This window comes from Malaclemys terrapin, chromosome 1 (genome assembly GCF_027887155.1).
Source record: "Malaclemys terrapin pileata isolate rMalTer1 chromosome 1, rMalTer1.hap1, whole genome shotgun sequence".
NCBI lineage: Eukaryota > Metazoa > Chordata > Testudines > Emydidae > Malaclemys > Malaclemys terrapin.
Genome location: NC_071505.1, coordinates 354,139,228 through 354,153,348, shown reverse-complemented (window position 1 = coordinate 354,153,348; position 14,121 = coordinate 354,139,228). Strand labels below are relative to the sequence as shown.

Sequence of the window (14,121 nt, the reverse complement as noted above, 5' to 3'; positions counted from 1 at the left end):
AAAACTTAATAAGTGTACTCTCTATGCTATGATCTAAATCGTTGATGAAGACATTGAAAAGAACGGGACCCAGAACTGATCCCTGGGGAACCCCACTTATTATGCCCTTCCAACATCACTGTGAACCATTCAAAACTACTCTCTGGGAGTGTTTTTCCAACAAGTTATGCACCCACCTTATAATAGCTCCATCGAGGTTGTATTTCCCTAGTTTCTTAATGAGCAGGTCATGTGAGACTGTATAAAAAGATGCACTAATGTCTAGATATACCACAGGTACTGCTTCCCCCCATCCACAAGGCTTGCTATCCTGTCAAAAAAAGCTATCAGATTGGTTTGACATAATTTGTTCTTGACAAATCCATGCTGACTATCACTTATCACCTTATTATCTTCTAGATATTTGCAAATTGATTCCATAATTATTTACTCCATTATCTTACCTAGTACAGAAGTTAAGCTGACTGGTCTGTAATTGCCTGGGTTGACCTTATTTCATTTTTTTATAGATAGGCACTATATGTGCTCTTTTCCACTCTTCCTGAATCTCCCCTGTCTTCCATGACTTTTCAAAGATAATAGCTAATGGTTCATCTATCTCCTCAGTCAGTTCCTGCAGAGCATTCTAGGATGCATTTCAACAGGCCCTGATGACTTGAAGACATCTAACTTGTCCAAGTAACTTTTAACTTCTTATTTCCTTATTTTAGCATCTGAACCTACCCCCATTTTCACTGGCATTCTCTATGTTAGGTGTCCAAACACCGCTAACTGTCATTAAACACCTCTGCCATTTCTACATTTCTTGTTATTGTTTTTCCCTCTTCATTTAGTAATGGGCCTGCCCTGTCCTTGGTCTTCCGCTTGCTTCTAATGTATTTGTAGAATGTTTTCTTGTTACCCTCTCTGTCTCTAGTTAGTTTGAGCTCGTTTTTTGCCTTGGTCTTTCTAATTTTGCCCCTACGTACATGTGTTATTTGTTTATATTTTTCCTTTGTAATTTGACCTTGTTTCCACTTTTTTAGGATCCTTTTTTTTTGTTTTTTAGATCATTCAGGATCTTCTGGTTAAGTCACTCTGGTCTCTTGCCATACATCCTATCTTTCCTAGGCAGTGGGATAGTTTGCTCTTGTGCCCTTAATAATGTCTCTCTGAAAAACTATCTGCTGTCTTCTATTGTTTTTCTCCTTAGACTTGTTTCCCATGAGATCTTACCTGCCAACTCCTTGAGTTTGCTCAAGTCTGCCTTCTTGAAACCCATTGTCTTTAGTTTGTTGTTTTCCCTCCTACCATTCCTTAGAATCGTGAACTCTGTTATTTCATGATCACTTTGACTCAAGATGCCTTCCACTTTGAAATTCCCAATGAGTTCCTCCTTCTATGTCAAAATGAAGTATAGAACAGCCTCTCTACTAATAGCTTTCTCCAGCTTTTGGAATTTTTTTTGTCTCCAATACATTCAAGAATTTGCTGGATAATCTGTACCCTGGTGTAGACAGCATGAGATGAATTCTTCCATCGACCTAGCTACCACCTCTCGGGGATTACCTGTGCTGAGGGGAGAACCCTTCCATCTGTGTAAGTAGCGTCTATATTGAAGCGCTATGGTAGTAACGCTGTAGCATTATAAGTGTAAACAACCCTTCAAGCAGATCTTCCAGAAAAACATCCAGTCTGGATCTGCCAACATGGGGAATTGGAGAATCCACCACTTCCCTTCTCAGTGTGTCCCAGTGGTTAATCACCCTCAGTGCTAAATATTTGGCCCTAATTTCTGGCTGAAATTTGCCTGCCTTCAGCTTCTAGCCCTTCGGTCTTGCTCAGCCTTTCTCTGCTAGATTACAGAGCCCATTATTTTCCATGATTTTCTCCCCATGAAAGTCTCCGCTTGATCATCTTTTTGATAAGTTAAAGAGATACACAACTTGAAGTCTAACAATCCAGCCTTTTCTCCTCCAATCATTTTTGTAGCTCTTTTCTGTACCCTCTCCAAGTTTTCAACATCTTTTTTCAAAGGTGGACTCCAGAACAGGATGCAGTTTGTTTCACCAATCCCATGTGCTGAGGTAAAATCCTTTTCCTGCTCCAACTCTCCACTCCCCTGTTAATGCATCTGAGCACCATGTCATCCCTTTATACTACAGTGTCGCACTGGGCACTCACGATGAGTTGGTTGTCCACAATGTCCCCTAAATCCTTTTCAGGGTCCTTGGATTCCATTATATAGTGCCCTAGCCTGTAGGTCGGGCCTGCATTCCCTGTTCTGAGAGGATCATTTTGCATTTGCCTGTATTAAAACAGTTTGTTTACATGGGCCCCACTTCCCAAATGCTCCAGATCAATCGGTATGCCTGCCCTGGCTGCCTCATTGCAACCACTCTGCCAATCTTTGGGTCATCTGCACATTTTATCTGCAGTGATATTCTATTTGCTTCCAGATCATTGATGAAAATATTGAATAGCATGGGGCCTAGACATGATTCCTACAGAACCCCACTAGAAACAGCCGCATTTACTGATGAAGGCCTATTGCCAACAGCTTTCTGAGATCCATCAGTTAGCCAACTTTCAGTCCATTTAACATGTTCACTATTGATATTGTAGAGTGTTAAGTTTTTAACTCAATATTTCCCCGAGTAAATCAAATGCCTCTGCGTTGTTCTCTTGATCAACCAATGTGTACTCTCATAAAGGGATGAAATCAGGTTTATTTGACAAGATCTGTTTAAAATGAACCCTGTTGGTGACTGGCATTACTTACAATTCTAGATTTTTTTGTTTTAACTAATCCCATGCCAGCTTTTCCATTGTTTCTTAACGTTGTCAATTCTTTTTTTTTAAAACTTTCCCTTTATTTTTAATACTTTTTATTTAATGCTTATTTTTAAATACATTTAACACAGGAATTGACATAAAGCTTTTCTAGGATTTCCCTTGTTGTTAACATATTTAATAACCTCCTTTTTGTGATCCATAGCCCTGCCAAATATGGAGTTTTCCTGGATGTCTGAATGTCCCTTATTAATTTTCTTAACTTCTGATTTCTATGGTTGGCTAGCTATTTTCCCTTTTTCCTCTTTGTTACATATTGCTTCCCAACTCCCCACCAAATTGTTGCCTTCACTTTCTCACTGAACTGGGTTTTTGCCCATAGTTGTTCACTGTGTTGACCATGGAAGCATGAGTTTTCCACTATCTAATACATTTTTTCAAAGAATCACTATTTTCATTCATATTTTTCTGTCAAAAATTTTCCTGCCAATCAACTTTGCTGACAATTTTCCTCAGATTTGGGGAATTAGTCTTCTTGGAGTACTAACTGCCTTTAGATAGTACTGCTTGGGAACTGCTGTTTCACTTTTTATTTTCCACTCTTATATCATATGCTCTCTTCTTTGTCTTTTGTGTAAACTAACGAGTCCCAGACTTTTCTATATGTTTGCATATGGCAGCCTCCCCCATTCTCAAAGCCTGTCTTGGAAATCCCTTTTATATATGCTATAGCCTTAACAGAGACTGGGTGACCAAAACTGAACACATATCCCGAACATGTTATTCTCCATCCCATATCTTATGGATCTGAACATTGCTTTTGTTTTGTCCACTGCTGTGAATGAGCAGGTGTTTCTCTTGACCTGCTATCAATAGCGCCCGGATCTTTTCCCTGAGCTATGTTCTAGTTGGGATGTTTCTCCCAGGACATGTCTTAGCAAAAGTTTGTTTTTTCCCACAGTCAGATTTCGAGCAACTGGATGAATGGGGAACTCCCTACAATATGGACTCCCTATCCTGGCTCTCATTGTATTAAGGAACAATGATGGATAACCAGTATCCACATTTGTGTTTCCTGCTGTTGCCTCTTAAGCTTCCTCCGCCACAAAGTGTAGGAATTATTAATGCAGAGAGCACCACAAAATATGGAATTGGATTTAGTAGGTTTATTGTTCATAGTTATTTTCTCTGAATTAGGAAAATGTAATTTTTCAGGGTATGAAGATGCTCAATCTGCTTCTCCCATGAACAGTCTGCACTAGTGCATGTAGTGTCTCATATTAACGTTGTCTCTCCATTCAGGCATTTCTACTGCGACCATCACCCAAGACCCTGGGAACACACAGAAAGTCAGGGGAACGTACGGTACATGCAGGAGACACCCTTATGCCTTAGAGTTGGGCACTTTCTTCCATACTCCATGTCAAATTCCAACACAACCAACTTCACCAACCCCTCCACCTTCATCCTACTTGGCATTCCAGGCCTAGAGGCAGCACATATCTGGATTTCCATTCCCTTCTGCGCTATGTACGCCATAGCCGTATTGGGGAACTTCACTATCCTATTTATTGTGAAGAGAGAGTCAAGCCTCCATGGGCCCATGTTCTATTTCCTCTGCATGCTGGCCATTACCGACCTGGTCATCTCCACATCCACTCTACCGAAAATGCTGAGCATCTTCTGGTTCAATTCCAGGGAGATCAGTTTCAGTGCCTGCCTCACTCAGATGTACTTCATTCACGCCTTCTCAACGATGGAGTCTGGAATCCTCATGGCCATGGCTTTCGATCGCTACGTGGCCATCTGCAATCCTCTGAGATATTCAACAACCCTCACAAACTCTGTAGTGGCCAAGATAGGCCTGGCGGTGGTGCTGCGCAGTGGCATACTCACATTACCCTATCCCTTATTGGCAAGGCAGTGGCCATATTGCAGAACCAACATCATCCCCCACTCCTATTGTGGGCATATGGCTGTGGTGAAGCTGGCCTGCGCTGACATCCGCATCAGTAGTTACTATGGCCTGTTTGATCTTCTCTCTGTGATCGGAATGGATGTATTTTTTATCGCCGTGTCCTATACTCTGACCCACAAAGGATGCCCGGCTCAAAACTTTTGGGACCTGCATCTCTCATCTTTGTGCGATCTTAGCTTTGTACATCCCAGGTTTATTCTCCTCTCTCACGCAACGGTTTGGCCACAATGTGCCACTTCATTGCCACGTTCTCATTGTCAGTGTGTACCTGCTGGTGCCCCCTGTGCTACACCCCATCATTTATGGGGTGAGGACCAAACAGATCTGGGGCAGGCTGCTCCAGCTCTTTACTCATAAAGGGACCTAAATGTTTTCTCCTTGTGCTCTTGCTCTCAAATTGAGCTCTGTGCAGAACTGGCTGGTTCATGGTGCTGGTGCATCTTCCCTGAATCACTTACTGGACAGACAGAGAGACATTAAACCCTTTACTGTCCTTACTGTGCTGTGTCAATGTGATGACCTGGGGAGTTAGTCTATGCACACTCCAATGGGTTGCCACCTTTGTAATTCCTGGTAGCTTGGTCCCTGAAATTGCAGTCTTCCCCCATCTCTTCTGTTTATTCTGTTACTAACTCTGTGGAGAGAGAGACCCCGTCAGGACTCCTGGGACCTGTCTCAGCTCTGGGAGGGGAGTGGCGTATAGTGTGTTACAGCAGGAAGCAGAAACATCTGGGGTCTAACTAAGAAGATCAGAATGGCCATACCGGGTAAAACCAATGGTCCATGTAGCCCAGTAGCCTGTCTTCTGATAGTGCCCAGTGCCAGGTGCTTCAAAGGGAATGAACAGAACATGGCAATCACCATGTGATTTATGTGGCGCAGCTGAGCAAAAGGGCTGCCTCAGCTTCAGCTGGCAGGAGTTCAAGCCTCTCGCCCCAGTAGGAGCTGCAGGGGGAGGGGAAGAGACCAGGCTGCCCGGCTGGAGCCGCAGAAGAAGCCCTCATCTCAGGCTGCCCCGAGCTCTGGCAGGAGCTGTGGGGGGAGGAGAGGGGAGAAGTCCTACTAAGTTTTGTCCCCTACATTTCCATAGTGGTACCCCTGAGGGGTTTTCTCATTTCCCCTGTCCTTGGACAAATGTCAGGGGGTAGTTTTTGTCCCCCCTCCCTGACCCTTTAGAAGCTTCTCTCTTCCCTTCACCTCCCTTTACCTTTCTGGAGATAGAGACAGGTTGCACAGTGCCACTGGTACAGTCGCCACACTGGTAGTCTGATCCCTCTTTGCCCATCTCCGTGGGCCACAGAGTCGTAAAATGGACCCAGCCAGAGGATCATCATAGATCCACTACCCTGTCCCCCACTGTGTTGCGGGATGAGCATGACGGCTTTCTGGTGGACCCCTGTGATTTCAAGGGTAAGGCGAAGCTCCCTCTCCAGAGTTGGGGAGACTTCCATCTCGCCTTCTGGGCCACAAGGGCTGTTTTGGAGGAGTGGAGGGGAAACGGGAGGTAGGACATCCTGGTCTACCAGGGGGCCTGAAACTTCTGTGACAAGCCTTTCAGGTTGGTCAGCGATTGTTGCAAGGCTGGGTGGGGATGCTTCTGCTCACAAGGATCCTTCTCAGCCCTCAGGATGAACCCAACCATCTTTTCAACATTGAACACCAGAGGCTCTAGGGTGGGTCTCCACAGTTGCCAGGTATCCTCCTTTCTGATGTAGGGTACTCTGTGGTTTACCTGCAGGAAACCCACATGGATCCAGCCGCCGAGACTAGTTGGCGGCTGGAGTCGGGGGACCAGGTATATTTTAGACACCTCAGCGCTCATTCAGCTGGGGTGGCCACCCTGTTCTCCCCCCTTCTACAGCCTGAAATGCTGGGAGTTGCCGAGGTCATGCCAGGTTGCCTGCTGCACCTCCAGGCCTGTGTGGACGGGCTGACATTGAATCTATTTAATGTCTACCATCCGAATTCAGACCTGGAGTGGGTGTTTCTATCAACAGGTGTCTGCCTTCCTCGGCACTTTGGATCATCACTAGTGCCTGGACCTGCGGGGCATTTTAAATTCCTTCTTTGAGGACCAGAATCACTCAGGGATCGAGAGCAGCCAGGCTGCTGCAGGCATCCTCAGACAGATCATCAATAATCATTCCCTGGTGGACGTCTGACATGACCAACACCCGGATGAGAATTCCATCTTTACCTACATCCAGGTGGAGATCGATCGGTTGTGACCTGGTTGGACTGTATATATGTATTTTATTTCCATCTTGCCCCCATTCGAGATGCCTGCCCGTTTTGCAGCATGAGGCAGACCCTGGCACATGCCTATCTACAATGCACTTGAAAGCAGCTCACAGAAGTGTTCCTGTCTTTAACACTCAGATGCCCAACTCCCAATGGGGTTTAAAACCCAAATAAATCCGTTTTACCCTGTATAAAGCTTATACAAGGTAAATTCATAAATTGTTCGCTCTCTATAACACTGATAGAGAGATATGCACCTCCCCCAGGTATTAACACTTCTGTTAGCTGCTTTCAGGTAAACCTGCAGCTTTGGGGCAAGTAATTCAGACCCTGGGTCTTTGTTGGAGCAGACGGGTGTGTCTGGCTCAGCAAGGCAGGGTGCTGGGGTCCCAAGCTGGCAGGGAAAGCAGGGGCAGAGGTAGTCTTGGCACATCGAGTGGAAGTTCCAAAGCGGGGGGGGGGTCCGTGATCCAACCCGTCACACCCTTGTATTAAGCTCCTATGGTTATAACTTTTCCTTACATTGGATTGGTAGATACTGCCACCACCCAAGTGCAAAACTCCTCTTAGAACCCAGGAAGGCGCACTTGGGAATTCCTTCCTGTGGGGTACCCTCAAGCCCTTTCACACACACACACCCTCCAGGGAATAGCTGAGAAAGAAAACCAAAGGATATCAGCTGTTGCCACCAGCTAATTAAACAACATGTTCACAAACCTAGGGTTACCATATTTCAACAATCAAAAAAGAGGACGGGAGGAGCCCCGCCCTAGCCCCGCCCCTGTCCTAGCCCCGCCCCCATCCTGTCCTAGCCCCGCCCCTGCCCCTTCCACTCCCTCCCACTTCCTGCCCCCTCAGAACCCCCAACCCTCCCCCCACTCCTTGTCCCCTGACTGCCCCCCAGGACTCCACCCGCTCCCTAAGCCTCCCTGCCTCTTGTCCCCTGACTGCCCCCTCCTGAGACCTTCCCCACATCCTAACTGGCCCCCTAGGACCCTACCCCCTACCTGTCCCCTGACTGCCCCAACCCTTATCCACACCCCCACCCCCAGACAGACCCCTGGGACTCCCACGCCCCATCCAACCACTCCCTACCCCCTGACAGCCCCCCCCCCAGAACTCCCGACCCATCTAAACCCCTCTGCTCCCTGTTCCCTGACTGCTACGATCCCTCTCCCCACTCCTGCCCCCGACAGCCCTGCCACCAGAACTCCCAACCCCCCCCCTGCTCCTTGTCCCCTGACTGCCCCCTCCTGGGATCCCTGCTCCTAACTGCCCTCCAGAACCCCACCCCCTACCTAAGCCTCCCTGTTCCTTATCCCCTAACTGCCCCTTCCTGAGACCCCTCTCCCTAACTGCCCCCCAGGACCCTACCTCCTACCTGTACCCTGACTGCCCAAAACCTTATCCACCCCCCCCAGAAAGCCCCCCCCCGAACTCCCGACCCCCCCCGCTCCTTGTCCCCTGACTGCCCCCTCCTGGGACCCCTGATCCTAACTGCCCTCCAGAACCCCACCCCCTACCTAAGCCTCCCTGTTCCTTGTCCCCTAACTGCTCCCTCCTGAGACCCCCCCCAACTGTACCCTGACTGCCCAAAACCTTACACCCCCAGCCCCCAGACAGCCCCCCCCGAACTCCCTGACCCATCCAACCCTCCCCCCTGCTCCCTGTCTCTTGACTACCCCCCCCAGAACCTCCCTGCCGCTTCTCTGACCCCCAGCCCCCTTACTGTGCTGCAGAGCAGCGTGCTCGGCAGCAGGGGAGGGGAGCAGGGTCGGAGCTCCAGACGAACGGCCGGCGATCTGTGAATGCAGGGCGGGAGGGGGGGAGGGAGAGAGAGGAGGGGAGGGGTGTCAAGTTTCAGGAGAGAGGAGGGGGAAGTGAAGGAAGGGCTCTGGCTCTGGCTGTTGGAGCCCGGGCTGCTCTGTAAGCCGCGCGCACGCTCTGCATGGGGGGGAGGAGGGGAAGTCCAGACATTGACAAATTCCCCCCAGATGCTATTTTTAACTCAAAAAAGCCGGACATGTCCGGGAGAATCCGGACGAATGGTAACCCTAATCAAACCTGTGTCTGAGCCACTGAAGTCCTCAAATCATGGTTTAAAGACTTCAAGCTGCAGAAAATCTTCCAGCAAGTGACCCATGCCCCACGCTGCAGAGGAAGGCAAAAAAAACAAAAACAAAAAACAGGGCCTCTGCCAATCTGCTCTGGAGTAAAATTCCTTCCCGACCCCAAATAGAGCAATCAGCTAAACCCTGAGCATGTGGGCAGGACTCACCAGCCAGACAGTCAGCAAAGAATTCTCTGTAGTAACTCAGATCCCACCCCATCTAACATCCCATCACAAGCCATTGGACATATTTACCGCTCCTAGTCAAAGACCAATTAATTGCCAAAATTAGGCTCTCTCATTATACCATTCCCTCCATAAACTTATCAAGCTTAGTCTTGAAGCCAGATATGTTTTTTGCCGTCACTACTCCCCTTGGAAGGCTGAGGCACTTCGGCCTGACATTTTCAATGCTCGTTTTCTCTGTCAGCTGCTCTGTATCATGGGGCAGCAGAAGATGAGGAGTGAGGATATATTGAACCCACAATGGCCCCCAACAGCTGTTTCAGTTTTGGCAGCTTTCTTCCTGGGGATACATTACTAGAGTAAATGATCAGCAAATTCGGAAGTGGACCTACCAAGGAATGCAATTAAATGGCCAGCAATCATGTGGGTGCCAAAAGCTTCAGTAACACAACAAGATAGCCACTGCGTGAATATGCAACCAGACCCCCTTAAGCAGCTTCCCAGTGGTCGATTGGGGCAACACTTGATTTTCGAGGAGGCTACATTCCTTTGGGATTTCCTATGAAGATGATGATGATAACTGATGGGATGAATGGCTCTCCAGATACTGTGTCAAAATGTCTGTTAATCCAGTAATATGTGTGAGGCTGAGGTCTGACAAACAGAAAGTACAGGTGACTATCACTGAACAAGAAAGTTAGAGGGACATTTTTAAGGTATCCCCTATTGCATGTGAGATGAGGAACGGGGAAAACACGCTCATTTTCCTTTGCTCTGTACCTCGGATTGTTTTTCTCCTGTATTACATACCAGAAGGTAGTCTTTTTCAAGACATTGATGTATGTCTTGTATTAAAATAGAAAATTATACACCTCTACCCTGATATAACGTGACCTGATATAACACAAATTCTGATATAACGCAGTAAAGCAGTGCTCCGGGTGGGCGGGGCTGCGCACTCCGGTGGATCAAAGCAAGTTTGATATAATGCGGTTTCACCTATAATGTGGTAAGATTTTTTGGCTCTATATCAAGGTAGAGGTGTATCTCAGAGAGATCTAGTTTGATAGACATATTGCTGTGATACTCTGCACCCCAAAACAACACCCTGGCACCCCCATATTCATCACTGTTATATTATTTCAATAAATCTTGTACAAAATATGTCACATGAGGTGTCTATGGAAAAGTTGTGGTTTGCTGAACATGATTATCTTATTTGTATACATGTCTCATTTTTATACCTGAAGTTATGAATATTGACTATGTATCTGTATTTCAAATGTGTTTGCTCTTGTGTTAACTCCCAAATGGTAGTTTACATCCAGTCTACCTAGCACATTGTGAATGCACTATTCTTGTTTGTGGCCCATCAATGTACACAATGGACGATGGAAGAAGCTTATCCCCACCTGATGGACTTTTCTGGGGACATTCTTGCCAAGATATGGATAATGGCTCCTTCTATGAGCCATCAAAACATGCAAGGGAATGTGACTAGGTCCTGTGACTCCGGACTCCATATTCAGTCTGTACTTTCCCACTAACTGTGCTGGGGGCTTTATTTGGAAAAATGAAGTTCCCTCCAAATGGCAGAAGCTGTTAAAGTGGAAGTGATATCATCACTTGGTCTTACTCCCCACAACTCAACACCTGAAAACAGGGTTAGAGGAAGAAACTTTGACTGAGGAGATGGTCCCAGGATGTAAAGTAGAATCCCCAGTCTCTGTATGGAAGATTGGTGAACAGTTTGTACTATCAGGTTGAGACACTGTTTGGTTCCAATTCTGTCTAGTATCTAGAACTCAGTTTATGATTTTGCTTTATTTCTTGGGTAATATGCTTTGTTATATACACTTATTGCTAATAATAGCTTAAAATCTATATTTCTGAACTTAATAAATCTGTTTTATATTTTTTACCTAAAACAATTTTTTTTTTAAGTATACAGGGAAATCTGCCCAGGAACAGGGGCTGGTGCACAGCTTGTTGTTCTGAGTGAGATTTGCACTTCATACACTGGTGTAGAGATTTTAATGTAGTGGCTGGAGATGAGTCAAATAGGTTGCCGGTTTGTTATTTTCTGTTTGCTTATTTCAGGAAAGGGAAGGAAGTAGAGAAAAGCAGCACGATCAGTGAAAATAGTGAAACAATGGTGAAACTAGAGCTATTCAGATTGCAGGCAGTAGAAAAAGAAAAAGAACATAGGGGAATTTTGGAACTAGCAAGGCAGAGGCTGCCAGAGAGGAGGCTGAACACAGAAGGACTATGGAAGTAAAACCACAAAATGTTGAGGAGGGAGAGTGAAAACACCAATTGGATTTGCTGGAAAAGGAGAACCAGAATCCCTTCTGATTTCCACCTCTCCAAAACTCCACAAATGGGAATAGTTGTGTCCTTCATACAATGAGGCAAGTGATATAGCTGAATACTTCAGGACCTTTGAGAGGCTTTCTGCGATTCAGAGATTCCTGATGACCAGAAGATGCCCACTTTAGTTGCAAAGCTAACTGGTAAAACTCTGGATATAAAATGCCAATTGAGGATTCTTTAGATTATTGTAAATTCAAAAGAATGATTCTGAAACAATTTCAGATTACCCCTGAAACATATAGAGGGAAATGCGGCATTTAGCGGAGCGGAGTGTCCTCCCACTGAGCCAGAGGGGAGATACCACTCTGTGAGCCCTAGTGGGCAGAGCCAGGACATGCTCAGCCCTCTCACTGGAAGTCAGAGGGTGGAACAGGAATTATAAAGGGCGAGTCTGGGGGATCTGTTAGGCTGAAGCCACCGAAGGAAAGAGACACCTCCTGTCTTCTCCTGAGCTGGGAGACTGCAGTGGATCCCCACTGAGCTGTTTACAGGACTGACCAGAGCTGCTGGAGCCACCCCATGACCAAGGTGCCACTGGGACTGCTTCTGGTTTTCTACTCAGTTGAACCAGAGGAAGCCCTACGCATCCGGGTGCCAGCAGATGGGAGGGTAGCAATTGGCCTGCGGCAGCCAACCCTAGTCTGACTGTGTTGTGGCCAGAGACCCAGTCAACGTGTTTCAGGTGGATTCCCAACTGACCCAGGGGCACAATTCTACACAACTCTTAGGGGAGCGAAGTGATGGAGTCAGGAAGGCCCACATCCCCCAACCCCTGTCACCAAACATTGAGGTGGCAGTCCCCCCTCTCTAGGCTAAGAAGTCTGCAATTGTCAGCCATCCGATGGAGCTAGGATGCCCAACCTTCTTTCTGCTTCGCCCTGAGTACAGGCCTGAGCCATAGACTTTTTGCTGCCCCACCCTGTCTGAGGACTTGGGGATAATAACTATTCCTTTGCTGCTCAGTCCTGGGTATATACCAGAGCCATAGACCCTTTACCTGCCGCCCTGACTGAGGGCCAGGGGCTCAAAACTGACTGTTTGCTGCTCAGCCCTGAATACAGGCCAAAGCCATAGACTCTTTGGTGCCCTGTCCTGATGAAGGGCTTGGACTCATAACTTTTGTTTGTCTCATTTTCCTGATTGCAGGCTAGAGACCCTAACAGCCCAGTGTGCTGGCCAGAGAAACAGGCTCTGGGTTGCCCAGCAAATTCCCTAACGGTGGGCAATACCACACTAAACTTCATTTGCCATTTTTTTGCCCAATCACTTAGTTTTGTGAGATCTTTTTGAAGTTCTTCACACTCTGCTTTGGTCTTAAATATCTTGAGCAGTTTAGTATCATCTGCAAACTTTGCCACGTCACTCTTTACTCCTTTCTCCAGATCATTTATGAATAAGTTGAACAAGATTGGTCCGAGGACTGACCCTTGGGGAACACCACTAGTTACCCCTCTCCATTCTGAGAATTTACCATTAATTCCTACCCTTTATTCCCTGTCTTTTAACCAGTTCTCAATCCATGAAAAGACCTTCCATTTTATCCCATGACAGCTTAATTTACGTAAGAGCCTTTGGTGAGGGACCTTGTCAAAGGCTTTCTGGAAATCTAAGTACACTATGTCCACTGGATTCCCCCTTGTTCACATGTTTGTTGACCCCTTCAAAGAACTCTAATAGATTAGTAAGAAACAATTTCCCTTTACAGAAACCATGTTGACTAGTGCTCAACAGTTTATGTTTTTCTATGTGTCTGACAATTTTATTCTTAACTATTGTTTCGACTAACTTGCCCAGTACCAACGTTAGCCTTACCTGTCTGTACTTGCCGGGATCACCTCTAGAGCCCTTTTTAAATATCGGTGTTACATTAGCTAACTTCCAGTCATTGGATACAGAAGCCGATTTAAAGGACAGGTTACAAACCTTAGTTAATAGTTCTGCAACTTCACATTTGAGTTCTTTCAGAACTCTGGGGTGAATGCCATCTGGTCTCGGTGACTTGTTACTGTTAAGTTTATCAATTAATTCCAAAACCTCCTCTTGTGACACTTCAATCTGTGACAGTTCATCAGATTTGTCACCTACAAAAGCCGGCTCAGGTTTGGGAATCTCCCTAACATCCTCAGCCGTGAAGACTGAAGCAAAGAATCCATTTAGTTTCTCTGCAATGACTTTATCGGCTGCTACTCTGAAATGTATTGTCTTAAGCTCTCCCTTTGTATCTCGATCATCGATGGGCCCCACTGATTGTTTAGCAGGCTTCCTGCTTCTGATGTACTTAAAAAACATTTTGTTATTACCTTTTGAGTTTTTGGCTAGCCGTTCTTCAAACTCCTCTTTGGCTTTTCTTATTACATTCTTGCACTTAATTTGGCAGTGTTTATGCTCCTTTCTATTTGCCTCACTAGGATTTGACTTCCATTTTTTAAAGGAAGTCTTTTTTTCTCTCACTGCTTCTTTT

The 14,121-nt window shown here is 46.2% G+C and overlaps 1 pseudogene; it reads left to right on the top strand.

Moving 5' to 3' along the window:
• The first annotated feature begins 4,192 nt into the window (after window positions 1-4,192).
• On the top strand, window positions 4,193-5,117 carry LOC128833992 (olfactory receptor 52E2-like; annotated as a pseudogene).
• Window positions 5,118-14,121: the final 9,004 nt, after the last annotated feature.